Source organism: Trachinotus anak, unplaced genomic scaffold, assembly GCF_046630095.1.
Source record: "Trachinotus anak isolate AG129_WGS33_773 ecotype Australia unplaced genomic scaffold, CSIRO_AGI_Tana_v1 ptg000002l, whole genome shotgun sequence".
Classification (NCBI taxonomy): domain Eukaryota; kingdom Metazoa; phylum Chordata; class Actinopteri; order Carangiformes; family Carangidae; genus Trachinotus; species Trachinotus anak.
The window spans coordinates 20,704,847-20,720,566 of NW_027273853.1; the positions used below are offsets into that span (position 1 = coordinate 20,704,847).

General features: G+C 41.0%; 1 protein-coding gene across 2 annotated transcripts in view; it reads left to right on the plus strand.

Annotated features, from left to right (window-relative positions):
• tmtc2b (transmembrane O-mannosyltransferase targeting cadherins 2b) overlaps nt 1-15,720 on the plus strand; it is a 94,991-nt gene that overhangs the window by 49,857 nt on the left and 29,414 nt on the right. The gene's annotated exons all lie outside the window — the stretch shown is intronic.

The following is a 15,720-nucleotide window of genomic DNA, read 5'->3' on the forward strand; positions in this document are numbered from 1 at the left end:
CCCATTAAATGTAAGGAAACGCTCATGTTGGAAAGGAAAGCAAACAGACTCTTTCTCTCTGAGTCTGTGCATGAGGCACATTCAGTAATGATGTTTTATAGCCCTTTTCATGTAATTCACCAGTTGATGGGTATTTTGAAATAATCCTCAACGAGGATGATGAGTATCATTATGGCAATAAAACATCAGTAAGGCTTTTATTTTTAATCCATTTAATCTTAACCTTTTCAGCCTCAGGACTAAAGTGGTAACAAGGTTACAGTCTGCTCTGTTACATAATTTGGGCTCATGCCTTCATCTGGCTTCACCTTCAAAAGTCATAACCAGTAAAGTAGCTACTGCAAGTGTGTGTGTGTGTGTGTGTGTGTGTGCCCATGTTTGCTTGTATATTCACATTTCACAGGGCGATACAGAGAGGAGAAAATGAAAACATTTTTAAAAAGAAATAGCTGAGATAACAAAAAGTGATGGCCATTTTATATGATCTTGTTGCTTCTGAAGCGTCCAGCCATTAAGTAGCCTTTTTCCCCAACAGCTCCTGTCAGAAGTATTTACTGTTTGCTGTCCAGGCAATGTGACATCCGTGACTCTCTACCCATCGTAACAAATTCAACAGGACATGTGCACAAATGTGACGAAAGAGCTCCAGAGCGGCCAATGAGAGGGAGGCTATCTGACCCCCTGCAAATAAAAAAAATAAAAAAAATAAATAAAACACTTTAGGAAAATATTATGTAGTAAGGAAGGGTAGGTGTCAGCAAGAATGGAGGCAAAAACTAAGAGAGACAGAAACAAAGAGAGAAAAAGATTTAACTGAAGCGCAGATCTAATCCCTCCCTTTTAGTGCTCATCCTCGCGTGGCAATAAAGACGGAGGGCCTCTGCTGCTGCCTTCTCCACACTGTCCTCTCATGATTTAAGCCTTATCACACTCCCTGTGTCCTCTGGAGTGCGGCCCATCCACCGCTGCAGGCAGACAGGCCCTCTAATGGCTTGTCAGGCTCGGCTGGACTGGAGAGGAAGCGGGGCCAAAAGGGCTGAAGGAGCTGATGCTTCAGAGCTGACAGATTTTTAACTTTTTGATTGAAAATCCACAAACCCTGCTGATCCAATTTTCTATGGAAACAAAAAAAAACACTGACTGGCAGATAGTTAAGGATTCTGGCATGGAGCAGGCCCTATAGATTTCTTTCATGGTTTGCCATCGTGGTTAACGAACTTGGCAAGTGTCTCCACACTGCACATCCAGTGTAGCTTCTGATTTCTGCACTGTGCCTCTGATGTTGAGTTTTAGGTTTTAGTTTTAACTTGAACTTTCATACAGAAGAAACAGCACAACATTACATAAAACATCTTTATAAGATTTTAAACACTTGAAGTTTGCAAACACAACAGTTAATTTCAGGACAAGTGAGGCAACATGAAACTACATAAAAGCAGAAAAGTCTTCAAATATTTGTGTAAGGAATTTCCAGAAGCTGAATATTGGTTGAATTTGGTCCATAATGAGTAAAAGGCTGCCTCTCCATATGTCTTAACTGTTGGTACATTTCACACTGTAGTGATGGATGACCCAAGGCATCAGCTAGGAGGACAAAGGAACAGATGGTCGACTAAGTTTAGAGATGCTAAACCATTCAGAACCATTGAGATTGAGGGTTCTACAAATTGGTAATACTTTAAAATTGATTTGAATCTCTTTTGCACTTAAAATTCTGTCTAAGGCTGCGATGTATGGCTCGATTTTCCTAACATGCAACTTTGAGCTGATAATTGTCATTGAGTAGCATGTCAGTGAGTCACACACAGACAACTTTAAAGGAAGCACAGACAGAGAGTTGTCATCACCACCTCAGTCATGTTGGGAGGTTTTCTTTCTTGTCTGCTTGTAAAGTAATGGTGCTCTGTGATCTCAGATTCATGTGTATGAGTATTGTGACCTGATTTGTTCTCCTCATAGCAAACAGTCCACTAATGCAGCATGTACATTCATCTCTCTCTGTCTCTGTGGAGGGAGGCAGTCACTTTGACTGATGATAAGCAAAGGGAGTGATTCCTCAGGGCAAGTTGAGCTTTCAACCGCCTATGTGAACATTAAATTCTGTATGGGGCTGAAAATGATCACAGTGAAAATAAATACAGCCTCCCGCCCCCACCCTACCATCAAGTTCAAGCTTGAGATCTATCAGGTGCTGAAAAGTTGGCTGCTAACTCCCCAAACTGAAGAGTACGAATGGGAATGCGGCATTGTAACATTCATTTTCTGTGATAAGAGAGAAACCAGGCATAAAAGCATGAAAAAGGAGCTGTCACCGTGTCTCAGCTTTTTCCTCGTTTGAGAACATGAAACCCACGCTTCATTTGGACCGAAGAGGCCGGCTTGTTGCATGACTGACAGGCCACAATGGACCAGCGCTACGTTTTATCACTGAGCTCTCCTCTCAGCCGAAGTCATTTGACATTTAACGCTGGAAATGGTGAAATGGGCCCGCTTATCTGATTGTGGCCCACAGTCAATTACATTAGAGTTTTATATCTGCTGCAAATCTCCCATTGTGTCGTTACGGCTTCTGTGTGCACTTTGAAGGTTACGGGCGGTCGAGACTGGGAGCTTCACTGTAATTCCATGTAGGTTCATAACTCATTTCATCAAGACTTTCACTGCAGACTCTCTGCATACAAATCAGAGGGAAGAGGTAATGCATGGATATTATCCTGATTTATTGCTTATATGTTGCATGACTTTAAATTTGAGTAACCGATCTAGGAACAGTGGAATCACGCACAACAAAAAGCTTTAGCAACATAATTTCTTCAAGGATTTTACTAAAATCCAAAGAATAATTGTGTAAAAACAGACATTTTATATTTAAGCACGCCATATTTAAATAAGGTCAGAACATATCTGTCAGATTGAATAGACTATAATTAGTTTGTGTACTGCACATGTGTCTCTTCTTGCACAGGCTTTTGTCTGTGCAGTGTCAGCTTCAGAGCTTACATGAACCCACTTCTTCCATTCATCACATTTAATTGTCCCTGGGCAACACAGAGTCTTTGCAAGGCATTAGACAAACACGTGGCAAGTTTAGATTCTCGAACTGATTCTTTGAATATTAAACATTTGCCACATTATGCAGCACATTCGGCATAAACGCTAATGGAAAAGCGAGAACATTTCTCTTTGTGTTCATGTCAGCAGTACGGGCTGAAGGAATGAGAAAAAACAGAGGTGGATAGAGGGAAACAATAGTGCCCAGACGGTAATTGAAAAAGCACATACTGGGTTAACAGTGAGGCTGGAGTAGAAGCTCTTGGCATCCTCTGGCATCCAAACTCTGCAGAAAGCTTTTATTAAGAGATCTGGTGCAACCTTTGGATGCTTGAGTGGCCTTTCTGAGGAAAACAGTGTTCTTTAGATAAATTAGAGTCACCCCTCAGGACTTTTAAAAGACATTTTTATGAATATATACACACAGAAAACACCTCTTCCTTACAGAATAAACCTACAGTGAGTTGCAATTAAACTTTTTATGACCCATATCCTCGTATACACCTTTCAACAAGCATTACACCCGTTCCTTTTCCTTCCTCCAGTCATTAGTCTGTATGTTTAGTGTTGAACCCACCAGCACTTACACAGTTGATAACTGGTGCCAATGTAAGTCTACAGTTTACAATGTGTTTTTAATTAGTTCTTTCCAAGACATGTACTGTCTTCAAAAGTGGGAGAAAAAAAAAACCCATCATTAACTTGTTTACTCAAGCTGACCTTTGCAGTGGTGATATTCAACAGTTGCCTTTGAGCCTGATTAAAGCATTTATGGTCATGTGTTCTAATGTATTGAGCAGGTCCCAGGCAATGGGTTTATTGCATTCAAATGTAACATAGTTGGCAATGGTGAGTGTGTGTGGTGTAACCACAGTTTATGTGGAAAAAACGTGCTTTTTACATGCTTTTTCCTGCACAGCATTAGTTAATAGGCTCATTTTCAATAAGAGATACTGAAACACAATTAGAGCTCTTAATTAAGTCGAGGAAAGAATGCTCTTTAACGTGATCTCACAGTGTTTATTCCATAGCATAATGCAATAAATTGTCTATCCTGGGGTGTTCTTTCTTTGTTAGTTGACCAATAAAATAAATGTTTGGAGGATTGTAGACAGTGAAATTGGCCTATAATCCAGTTCTAGCTCTGGGAAAAACAAGAACTGTTTGGCCGTATAATTCTCTGTAAACATCTTCACTATGATTTTACATCTTCTGATGTTCGGCTTTATTTAGCCATGAGGGTCCACATTTTTAACCAGGAAGAGAAAGTGTTAGTGAGTTCCTTTCACACAAGGCAGACAATACTGATTGTTGGCATGGATGGACAGTACAAACCAAAGTCCCTGAGGGGCTGACACTCCTGACATGACCATGAAGAGAACATCCCTTTGAAAACACAATACAGAAATCCGATGCTGTTGAAAGTGTAAACTGGATAAAAAGAAATTATGTTGGTGATGTCATGTCAATGCTGTGCATCCATCAGTACCTCCTGAACATACCAGGGCTGAAATATATCTTCAGAGAAACTTGAGATGTTACTCTGCGATTGCTTTTGTTCTTGTCCAACATCCGGTAACGCAACCACTGGAAAATGATTTCCAAATCTGGGACAAGACCCAGCTGGCCCTCAGTGAATGTCAAGCTAACACACTTTATCTTTTCACACCTACCATTTTCTGTTCACACTTTGGCTATTAGTGCAAGGTCACTGCTTAAGGCACAAGTGTGTAATTCGTCAGAGTTTACCTGGGCTGAGAGCTCAGGTGTCACGGAGCTGGTGAGGCCAGTGAGGTCTGACCTCATGGATGTCAGAGATGGAACAGAGTGGGGAGGGCAGATGCAAGATGGGAGGTCTTTCCAAACATATGTATGTGTACAGTGCGCGTTTACATGCTGAGGTGTGCGTATGAACCATAGACCCTGCATACAAAATATGACATCCATACATACCCTTGCTGTGCATTAGATGAGCGAAAGGAAACACAGCCCACCACATACATTCTTACCTGGGGCTCCACAGATGCTCCTCCATGCTCTAATGGCTCCTGTCACTGTGTGATGGATTGGGCCTGGTGGGCTCAGCTAGTGCCCCCTGCCCTCACACACCTGCCTCTCACATGGGAATACACACCACCACTTCTGGTCTGGATGGGGAGATAGGCAGTGAGAGGCGTGCATACCGGAAACACATTTACAGACAAACAAAAAGGTAATAAAGGGAGGCTCTTAGGTACAACTTAAAGGATGAGTTCAACATTTTGTAATATATGCAAATTTACCTTCTTACTGCTAGCGGAAGCTTAGCTTAGCTTAGCATGGAGAGTGGAAACAGTTAGCTTGGAGTCTTGATGTAATAAGACTCGAAGAAAACATGTAACCCACCCTAAAACCAGGACATTTATTCTTTATGTGCCATACAAATTAAACAGATGTGACATAAAATGTTAATAAGTGACCTCTAGAGGTGTTGGTAGAGGCAGATCTTGCTACCATTGAACAGAGCCAGGCTAGCTAGCTGTTTCCCTCTGTTTCCAGTTAGCTGCTAAGCTAAGCTAACTGCATGCAGGCTTGCTGTTTACTGTGAGAGTGGTATTTATCTTTTTATCAATTTCTCAGCAAGAAAGCAAATTAGCATTTTTTCAAGGCAATTTCTTTAAAATATGATTGGAAGGTACAAATGGAAGGCACTATTTCTTCATCTCTTTTATTATGAACAATTGCATAAAGAGGCAGCAGTGTAATAGAGAAGACAGTCCTCGCACAGATGATTGAACAGGTCTCTTGACCCCTGAATGTCGTAGCTATGGGGCCGAATGAGGCAAGTGCAGCCACAGTGATGGAAAGTGACTTGAGCTGGGTTCGCTTCAGCCATAAGCCATAAGCGAACCTGACAGGCACTGTGCCAGCGACAGCCCGCGCTGTGACCCTGACTTTGCCTACTGTGAGAAGATGGAAACAGAGAGAAAGAGTGAAGAATCACGAAAAAAAATAGCCTCATGTTGGCATAAAAAACAGATGCCAAATACAGCATGAGGCTTGAAACATTTTTTCAGATTGTCCCTTGCTTTGCGTCTTGCTGAAAATTACTGCACACCCCTTCTTTTTATAGCCAGCATGTCTGAGAATCGATAGTGGCATGTTATGTAAGACCGCAGTTCTGGAAAGGAATGTCCCATAGCACCACTGTCCTGTTGTATCGCTCCTACCCATGCGTTGAGTTGTCTTAATGGAGACGTGTATAGATTTTCTGGTTTGTCTGTTTTCCCAAAATCATTAAGCTTTCACAAGGGATGATTGATTTAACCACATGTATTACAACAAATAACAGACTCACAATAATGAAATCTCCTTCATTTTAATTAACTGAGACGTGGTTTCAGAGCATTTTTCACAAGCTTTTCTCTCTTCAGACAGTCCTGGACCTAATTGGACCCTTTCTTCCAGCTCATTCTAAGGTCAATCGGTATTTTAGATGTAAAGTTTTTCAAACTATAGTTTAGAACTTCAACACAAGTGAGATATAGTTTGGGCCTTTGTTTCAGTTGCTGACCATAGCTCCTATTTATGGTTCCTTTTTATGGTCTCAGCAAATAAACTGGCATGTAAAATCAACCAGCCAGAACTGCATTACTTAAGACTTCCAGCTACTCTATATCAATATTAAAAAAAGCCTGTTGTAAGGTCTCATATGGGCATACTGTATAATTCTGAATAAATCTCCATTTTCTTGTTGAAGTTTGGTGAGTTATTGTTATGTAAAGCTCAACAACATTTGGAATATAAAAACTGGAATGGTTCAAAGCCTGTGATAAGGCTTTGAATGGTTTAGAACGCCCTTGGGGGTTTTTTTGGGTTTTTTTAAGTTTAGTTTTAGCTGTTTGCATACTTACTGCAGTAAATATGGCTTTTAGGAATCCTAATCAAAACAAGCAACAAGAAATCCAGTAAACTGTATCAACTGCTGCCAAAAGTGTTAACATAGAGAGGAGAAACTAAATCATTCAGATGCAGAATGGGCAAACTGCCATTTTACACAAACACAGGAAAGGGAAACAAATTGAGTGCTATCTGCAGATTCTCTCTGCTGCATCATCTCATCATGTAGGGTAACATTCAGAGTGCTGCTGAAGGCAGAATGGTCCAGTCTATTACCTGAAAAGGTTGGCGGTTTGCTGGAGTCCCAGTTCAAATTCCCGCTGTGCATGTTGCTATAAAAGGACCACTGCATTTCCCAGCAGAGGCCCTATCATCACCGGGGGCGCTCCCAGCACAGAGGGAGAGAACCAAAGAGAAACAGGACATGTGTAGAAAGAGATGGAGCAAAAATGTGTTGCAGAGGAGGGGAGAGACATTAATGGATGGGGCAGCCAAGGGACATAGAGACAAAGAAAAAAAAAAGTCTGCTGTAGACATTTTCAGGAGGCAGAGTCAGTATGAAGTGCTTCTGTCAGATGGCCTGTCGCTGCCCATGAACCATCAGCCACTGGGTGCTCTATTTTAGGATACAGACTAGGGATAGACCCGAATACCAAGATGGTGTTAAAGCCTTTTTATTAAACACAAGATATCAATCACATGGAACAATGTTACACATGACTCATTTTTATATATATATCTACTGTTTAAATGTCGAGGTGTGTCACCCTGGATTATGATGTGAACTCTTAAAGAATATTAGTATTACTGTTTCAATAATTTGTTTTGTGTCAGAGGCTTTTGTCCCCTAAAAACAATTCAATTCTGGGGAAAAGCATTGTTTTATTCTGATGCAACACCACCCATACAGCCCATGTCACTGTTTACTTTAACTTTAAGAATTAAGTGGTTAAGAGAGATATCATGATTTATACATGAAATAGAAACCACTGTACAATGGTACAATCATATATTAATATAATTACCTCCGGGATGGGGAATAGGCCCAGGAAGAACGCATTAAGTTTTGGGGTTGATCCGGATCATTTGCTATGAATTTGATTTTTTTTTCCTTGAGGTCTGGTTTATGTTGTTTTACACTGGCCTTCCTGGAGGTTCTCTGAGTGCCCTTCTAGTTGTCTAATGTTATAATTCATATAAACTGTGGTAATTTGATAACTGTAGTATGATTAGTAACAACAATTTTCACATTCCACTCTGCATATGAACTACAAGTATTTGAAAAAGATTAGAATTGGGCAGAGTTACATAACTTAATACTTAAATTTAGTTGCTTCTAAGTTCTAAGTGTGAGCTTAGACAAAATGCTCTGGTATATAACTGTAGCTAAGATGTGTTAAACATGGATTTTTAGTTCCACTGCAGGTGTGGTGCACATGACTGACCTTGTCTGCCCACCATGTTTTAAGGGACATGCTCACTAGCGATAAGAGGATGTGGAGTCATCGCGATTGCATAAGAGGATTGTGACTGGATCTCGGAGCAGACCCTGAGGATGTGTATTGATACAGAAGATAAATGTTGTTCTGAGACGATACAGCAGAAGTACAGTTGGGATACAAGGCTTATATTACAGTGTCTGCTTTCTGAATAGCTACTTTATCAACTAAATGGGGAAACAACTGTTTAATCGAGAATGTGTCTCTGATCTGAAAAGAACACAAAGAAGACATTGTGAATTTTGAAGAATAAATCCATGAACAGATCCGTGCGTGGTTGGAGTCCTAACTACTCCAAAAATATTTTGGTTCATGTCTCTTCTTATTTATGGTTTCTCAGTATAACCCAGAGTGTCACTTTAGCTCTGCTGTTGCCCTCTCAGATTATTATGATCACATTGAGCATATGAAACAAGATCATGAGCAGCCAGAGAGTTCTCTTGCAGTGTGCTGAATGGAGGCTAATGCAGAAAGACTTGCGTGCTGCTCCTCTGCTGTTTTCCCATCATTTCTTCTCTTACAGTACTCTCTAATTGTTTTCCATTCTTTCTTGTTTAGCTGCTGAGTTGTAGTTTTTGTCCTTAAACATTCAGTCGACCGTCTGGATTAAATGGACTCCGGCCCACACCCAATTCTAATTTCTCCACTGTGACACATTGGAATGATTACACCCGCAGTAAAGCGAAGCCACACGGGACAATGCACCGGTTATAAACATGCAAATTGTGGAAGGAATCCTTCTCCACAATAGCATCAGTAGGAGGAATTGCCAATAGTTTTGAGACTTATTGAGATTTTGCGTGATCAAAGCTTGGTTTTGTTAGCACCAACACATTCATTCTTTGGTGTCGGATTTATACAAATTCAACTCCACAGTGAATCTAATTGATTACATGCAGAAATGTTCATGCGTTGCAGCTCTGCATCCAACCAAAGAGGGATTGGATGTTAGAGCAGAAGGAGACATACAGGTGCCTGGTTTCTGTGCCAGCACATCTGTGAATTCTTCTCTCAATCCCCAGATTCATTGGTAAGCTTGGAGCATACCGCAGTAGAATTGAGTTATCATGCCCTTGTGCGAGTTCAGAGACAAGTGGACGCTCAGAGACGCTCAGAAAGATGTCTGGCGAGCGCTGCGTACTCCCACAGCATTAAAGGTTTCTCGGTTTTCTGCTTGATCTTTCAGGGTGTTTCTTTCTCTCTCTCTTGTCCGTTCGTTTTTTTTTGTCATTTTCTCCTCTAGTTCTCTTTCTCCGTCTGTGGCCATCTTTGATTTACTGTCTATACTGAAAGCTACAAATTAAAGTAATTCCATGGTCTTTAAGTGACTTTTATGATTCTGTAATGATTTTATGAGTCTGATCTATGGCTCCATTCCTTTACAAATGAAGCAGTGCCCTTTTGGTATTCTGAGTTAATTCTATTAGGTGGAGATTCTCTGAATGCCCCCAAGCTTTTAACTGGATGGTAGAAAATGAACAGCACTGTCTACATGTTTTAAAAATCTCTAATTTCTTACAAATTGTTCTGTCTGAACTGACAGTAATGCGTTGTTGTCACCTGTACAGCCTTAAAATTTCTTGTTTTATTGTTATGTTCTCTTTTGTTTCATCTTTTATCATCATTTTATTGTCACTCATCAAGTGGATAGAAAGGATGGCCCCACTGAGCATCACAGTAAACATTATAGCTGATGTAATGTCAGTGTTGTTATTGTCATTTAGCTCAACATGCTGCAGTGCATAAACCTGCAATAATTTGTTGACCACTTGTTGTTTTTTACCACTTTGGGGGCAGCAGAAAAAGCATCCCTTTTTTTAGCTCTGATTTTGGTCCCTACCAAGCCCTGAGGAAAATATCAGGCTCCCTCCATTCTGTGTTCACAAAGGTAGTTACAGACTTTGTCTCTGTGCTATATGTTGCTGAGCAGGTGGTGTAAAATGGGATTTTAGAGCTTTTTCACTAAAAACCATGAAGCTAAACAATAAGCAAAAACCCACTGTGTAGAGCTGAGGGCAGCTTCATATAATTTTCTGTAGGTTCATCACAAAAAGCTGCTTCTTTCACATGGTCACATTTTTCTCACAAATACACACTCATTCTAATCAAAAATTTGATTTCTCTCTGAAGAAACATTTAAGCTTTTTGTTTTTCATTTTGCAAGCCTGCACACACACACACACAAATGCACCCTTGCCCAGCCTCAAATCCATTGGTAAAAGTGGAACATTATGATAATTTAGCCCGGACTGAATTTTGACCTTGACTGGTTTATGGTTGACGCTCGCCTCTGCTGTTCGTCATCATCCCACACCACAAGTCATCTTTTTACTGTACGTTTGCTGAGCTTCTCTTGTGCTTGTTACTAGCCAGTATAAACAGCAACAAATGGCATGCTGTCACTGAGATGTGGTGGTCAACCGTAACGTGACACACACCGGAGAGCTATTTTCATAAAGTGGTTCAGGGAGGAAAAAATGCAGTCGGAGCAGTTTTCTACATCCAGAAACTGACATCGGTCTGACAGCAGATCTGCTTAACTTCGGACCCCAGCTCTGGCTTTGTGTGTCTCATTCATGCATGTCCTGTAGGAGCTTACTGCCTCTCTAAACCCTGCAATACAATGGCTCTGATCTCCCAAATGCATTGTAATGACTGAGAATCCATGCATAGACAGGACTAATCTAGTGTGGATACAACTGGCAACGTGCCTCAGAAATAGTAAAGTTTTATTTCTTTTCTGTGTGTGTATTATTTTCCATTTATGTTTGAAGTCCTTCAGAGACCATGAGCAGGATGGAGCATAAGCACTTACCTCTAAACCAAATTTCACCCCCCCCCCCACCTCCTTCCAGCTTGAATCAGCATCTTGTCACAGCAAATTTGCAGTAGTGGTCACCCAGTCTAGTTGGCCCACGCAGTACAAATAAATATGGGAAACGAAAGACCAGAAATCAGGAACAGTCAGTTTATTTTTCAAACCATGACTGTGGTTTCACTCAATAAATATCTCCTCTGAAAAGTTAAGGGTTTGAGTTGACTTTGGTTTTCCATTGTCATTATGTCCTTATTGTTTGGTCTGCCTGACCCTTTTTGCCTTTTCAGAATATGACTTCAGTTTGCACTGAATACTAATGAAGATGAATTTAGAGTTGTTTCATTTTTGGGGACTTTAAGTTAATGAACTGTGATGTGTGACCTCATTGTGGCTGTGCGACCCAGCAAAAAACATTTTTGAAAAAACGACAGAAAAGCAAAATGGCACATTGTTTTTTTTTTTTGGAGTCAGCAGGTCGAGCTGGTGCATTAACTGTCATTTCTCTTGCAAAATATAGTGAGAAGTTTAGTTGCTTTTCCGTACATTTGATCAACTCAGGTTTCAGTAACCACTGAAAACTTGGCAACGTGGAGGATTTTCCATTGATTAGCTGTTTATGTTGCTTTCATCAGGCCCTCCTTCACCCTCCTCCTGTCTGCCCATAACGCACCTCTCCATTTTCACCCATCCAGAAGATCGGATTTCATCCCCGCTAGAGGTGCCCTCTGGTTGGACAGAATGATATGTGTCTTTCCTGTGCAATTATTTATCTATAGATGTCTGATTGCCACAGATGAGAAAATAAATCCACCCTGATTTTGGCACTTGGAGAGAGAGATCCTTTCTGACCCCTAACCTGGTGTCATCTGGCTTCAGCATGCGGAGAAGACATTTTGCAGCACAATTGGGACATTTAAAGTAAGTGTGTTTAAGGAGGTTGAGTTAAAGTGAAGCAGAGTGAGACGAGCTGGAATGTTGAGTGAAGGTTTCAAGAGAAATGGATCCCATGTTGGTTCAATGATTATGGTTAATAAAGGCTGACCAAGAGAGCATGAGCTGGCGTGTTTTAAGACGTCTTGGTCGGAAATTTTCTTGCTGAGATTTATTTGCTCTCACCACGTACATTTTAATTCCAGCCCCTTTTTTCACATTAGGTCTTTGGAGATAGGGAGCGATACTTAAAGGAGAAAATGTTGTTCTTTTCACTTTCAGCATAGAAATTTAACTTGTCAGTGCCTCTCATCCAGGCCTTCTCGCTCTCTTTCCCATTTTCTCCTATGTCCTTCAGGATCTCACCCACCCTCATCACTGGAAACTTAACTCTCTTATCTTTAATCTTTAACAGTCAATAATCTTTTTTTTATCTCCAACAAATTCCTGCTCATCAGTAGCCCGTTTCCCGGCCTTTGAACTTTCTGAGGCAAATCCCCTCCCTCTCCCATCTTTGCAGCTCCATGCATCCACCAGCCAGACCAGCTGACTCTGTGGGTTTTGTGATGGGTTCACATGGGTTAAAAGCTTTGATTATGAGCAGTGCAAGACAGGTCCACTGTGGGGTTTGACTCCATGACCTTTAGCACCATGTGGCCTGCAATCCAGCGGTGGTTCACTTGACTTTAGGTAAACTGAAGCCACATACTGCCATTTCTAAAGGGTTATATATCCTAAAGTGCTGACAGAGTCCATGTTGTTGATTTTAGCTACATGAAAAATGGAGGAATGAGAATTTAGTGCATTTGAGATGATTTGCCAGGAAGTGTCAAATATTGTTAAGAGACGCTTTGGATCTTGGATTTTCACTCACTCTCTAGGCGAGTGTGAGCGTCGGTCACCTCTCAGCTCTACATCATTCAAAACTCAGTCTTGTATGCTTCAGTTAACACTTCAACATTTTAGGAAGTACACTTATTAAGTTTTTTCCTGAGCATTACAGTAGAAGACTGACAGCACTCTCGTGTCTGTACGGTAAATATTAAGTCACTGTTAACAGCTGGTTAGCTTAACTTAAAGCATTAGGACTGGAAACAGCTAGCTTGTCTTTCTCCCAAGGGGTAAAAACCCCACCTATTAATCTGTACACAAACTGAAATGTAAACATGAATGATTTTTGGGAGGTTATGTGCCAAACCTCTTGAACTAACCCTCTGTAAAACGACGACAACATGTCCCTTTTACACTTTGATGTTCAGATATAATGTTTCACATAAAACAAACAAGATATAACATGTTAACTTTTGAGGGTTAGAGGTGCTGGAAAGCATATTTTGTTACTTTCAGAGAGAGCCAGGCTAGCTGTTTTCCCCAGCTAAGCTAACTGGCAGCTGGCTTTAGTTTCATATTCATCTAACTTTGCAAAAAACATAGAAGTTCATTTACCAATCAATAGATTTAGCCAGATTAGAACATCCCCAAATTCATTTCTGTTATTATTGAATGAATGTGAATGAAAGAAGCCAAAACAAAAGGAAACGGCAATACAGTTCTTGTGTGAGAGCAAATTGCTGGCTATCAGCTTAATTGCATTTCAAAAACATGAGCCAGCTGTTGGTAATCCATAACACGTTGTTAGGAAGTGAGTTGTTGGGCTCTTATCTTGTCTTGCCTGCTAACAATCAGGTTTTTACACTGAAAGGTTCAGAGGACAGGATCACAACAACTGCTGCTGATAAGAGGGAGAAAAGATAGATGCTGAATTTGTGGTTCATCAGCCACAAGCTTGATTAGTTGATCCAGCAGTCAAGGAGCAAGCACACATGCTGAGTGTATATCCATCCATCAAACATTTAGAAAGATTTATGCAGACCTTTTAAGGGGATCTGGTTTTCTTTCCAAATTTGAGCTCTGTGCGTATTTGAAGGCTTTGAAGGTGGCTGCGCTCTCTGATTGGTACCCTGAGCTCATTTTCACTTCCATTACAAGTCTATCAATGTGAAGCAGGATCTTGATGAAAGGCCCTCTGCAGACAATTGATCTCAGTAATGATGACGAGGAGGGGATAGGTCAGACATGCCACTTCTCCTTTCGCTGGATTTTCTCAGAGGTGCTCGCTGTGAGCCTGTCACGGCGTTGCAGTTTGATGGGCTAGTTAGATGTGTCATGTGATTGATTGTTCTTAAAATGCTCTTGAAAAAAGGTATGGGGTGCATCAGCCAAATTTGCAAGAAAGCCTGGGTGTACCCAGAGAATAGAGAACTATTCTCCAAACTAATTAATTAAATTTCTCTCTGAGCTCTTTCCACTTTATTTTGCTGCAAGAATTCTTTCACAACACTAGCGGATGTTAAAAAAAAAAAAAAAAAAACTTTTTAGATTGAGTTTTCTTCTCAGTCAATTCAACCTAATCAAAGTGTAGAGGGAAAAAGTTCAGGCACAGGCACAAATAGGGATTCCGTAATTGGCCTGTTTTGCATTTCATCTCCAAGGATATTTTATTCACACGCCTGCCTTATAAAGGCTAAATTGTTTCAGTTCCAAACTGATTGCGCCTGAAACACAAAAAGAAAGAAAAAAAAAAATGCCCTCATGCTTCCTAAGGGGTTGTGCTAAACCACTTATTTCAAACTAAACTGGATTATAGACAAAAGACACAAAGCTGGAATGCCTTGGTTTTTCCTGCATAATAGAGCTATAGTGCCGCGGGAGCCGTTGCCCGGCTGGTAATTGAACTTATGCTTTTGAATGGTAGACATTTAAACCACAGGCATATTAAGGAAGGATGCACATGTTTGTTTATCCAAGACATAATAGACATGGGGTTTGTGTTGTCCCCTGGTAATGTGTCCTCCAGAACATCTCTAGAGCATTTCCTGTTTGCTCACTGCCTATGTATTTTTTGCCTTCACATTTATTTTCCTTAGAAAGTCAGAGCAGTTGGCAAAGTAGGCCAAGAGCAGGAGCAAGGTGGGTTACAAATGTGTGCTCAAGTGCAATCAGTGGATTGTATTTATGCCCAAAGACTTAATTCTGCATAAAAATAAGGGAAATCTCAATGTACAAATGCAGGACAGGAATGTAAATGAAACACGGCCTCAGTCCTCAGCACCGACATGTGGTTGTGGTTAAGGTGGTGTTGTCTGAGTGGGTGCAGTGTCTGGGAAGAGTCAGGATGACATATCTGTCTGTCCCAGTGCCAGGTATGAATGAGTACGTGTGGGAGCGGAGCCAGGTTGTCGTCTACAGCAGCAGCACTTCCAGACCTTCAGAGGTGTGTACACACTCATGCCTCATTGCTCTACAACAAAGGTGCTGCAGAAATCAGCCTTGAACAGCACAGAAGTACCTCAGAGGAGATCAGTGTTGTCTGGTTGAGAACCTGGCACCCTGCCCTGTCCACATAACACCCAGTTTTTTGTCGACCCGTTCTCTCTAAAAATAGAGGGGGTTTTAATTCCAGTCCATCCTGCAGAGCGCTCTGAGTTAGCACTGAGGTGGTGTCTCGTAAGCCCTTACTTGGGCCAGAGAGTCGTCTTGAGA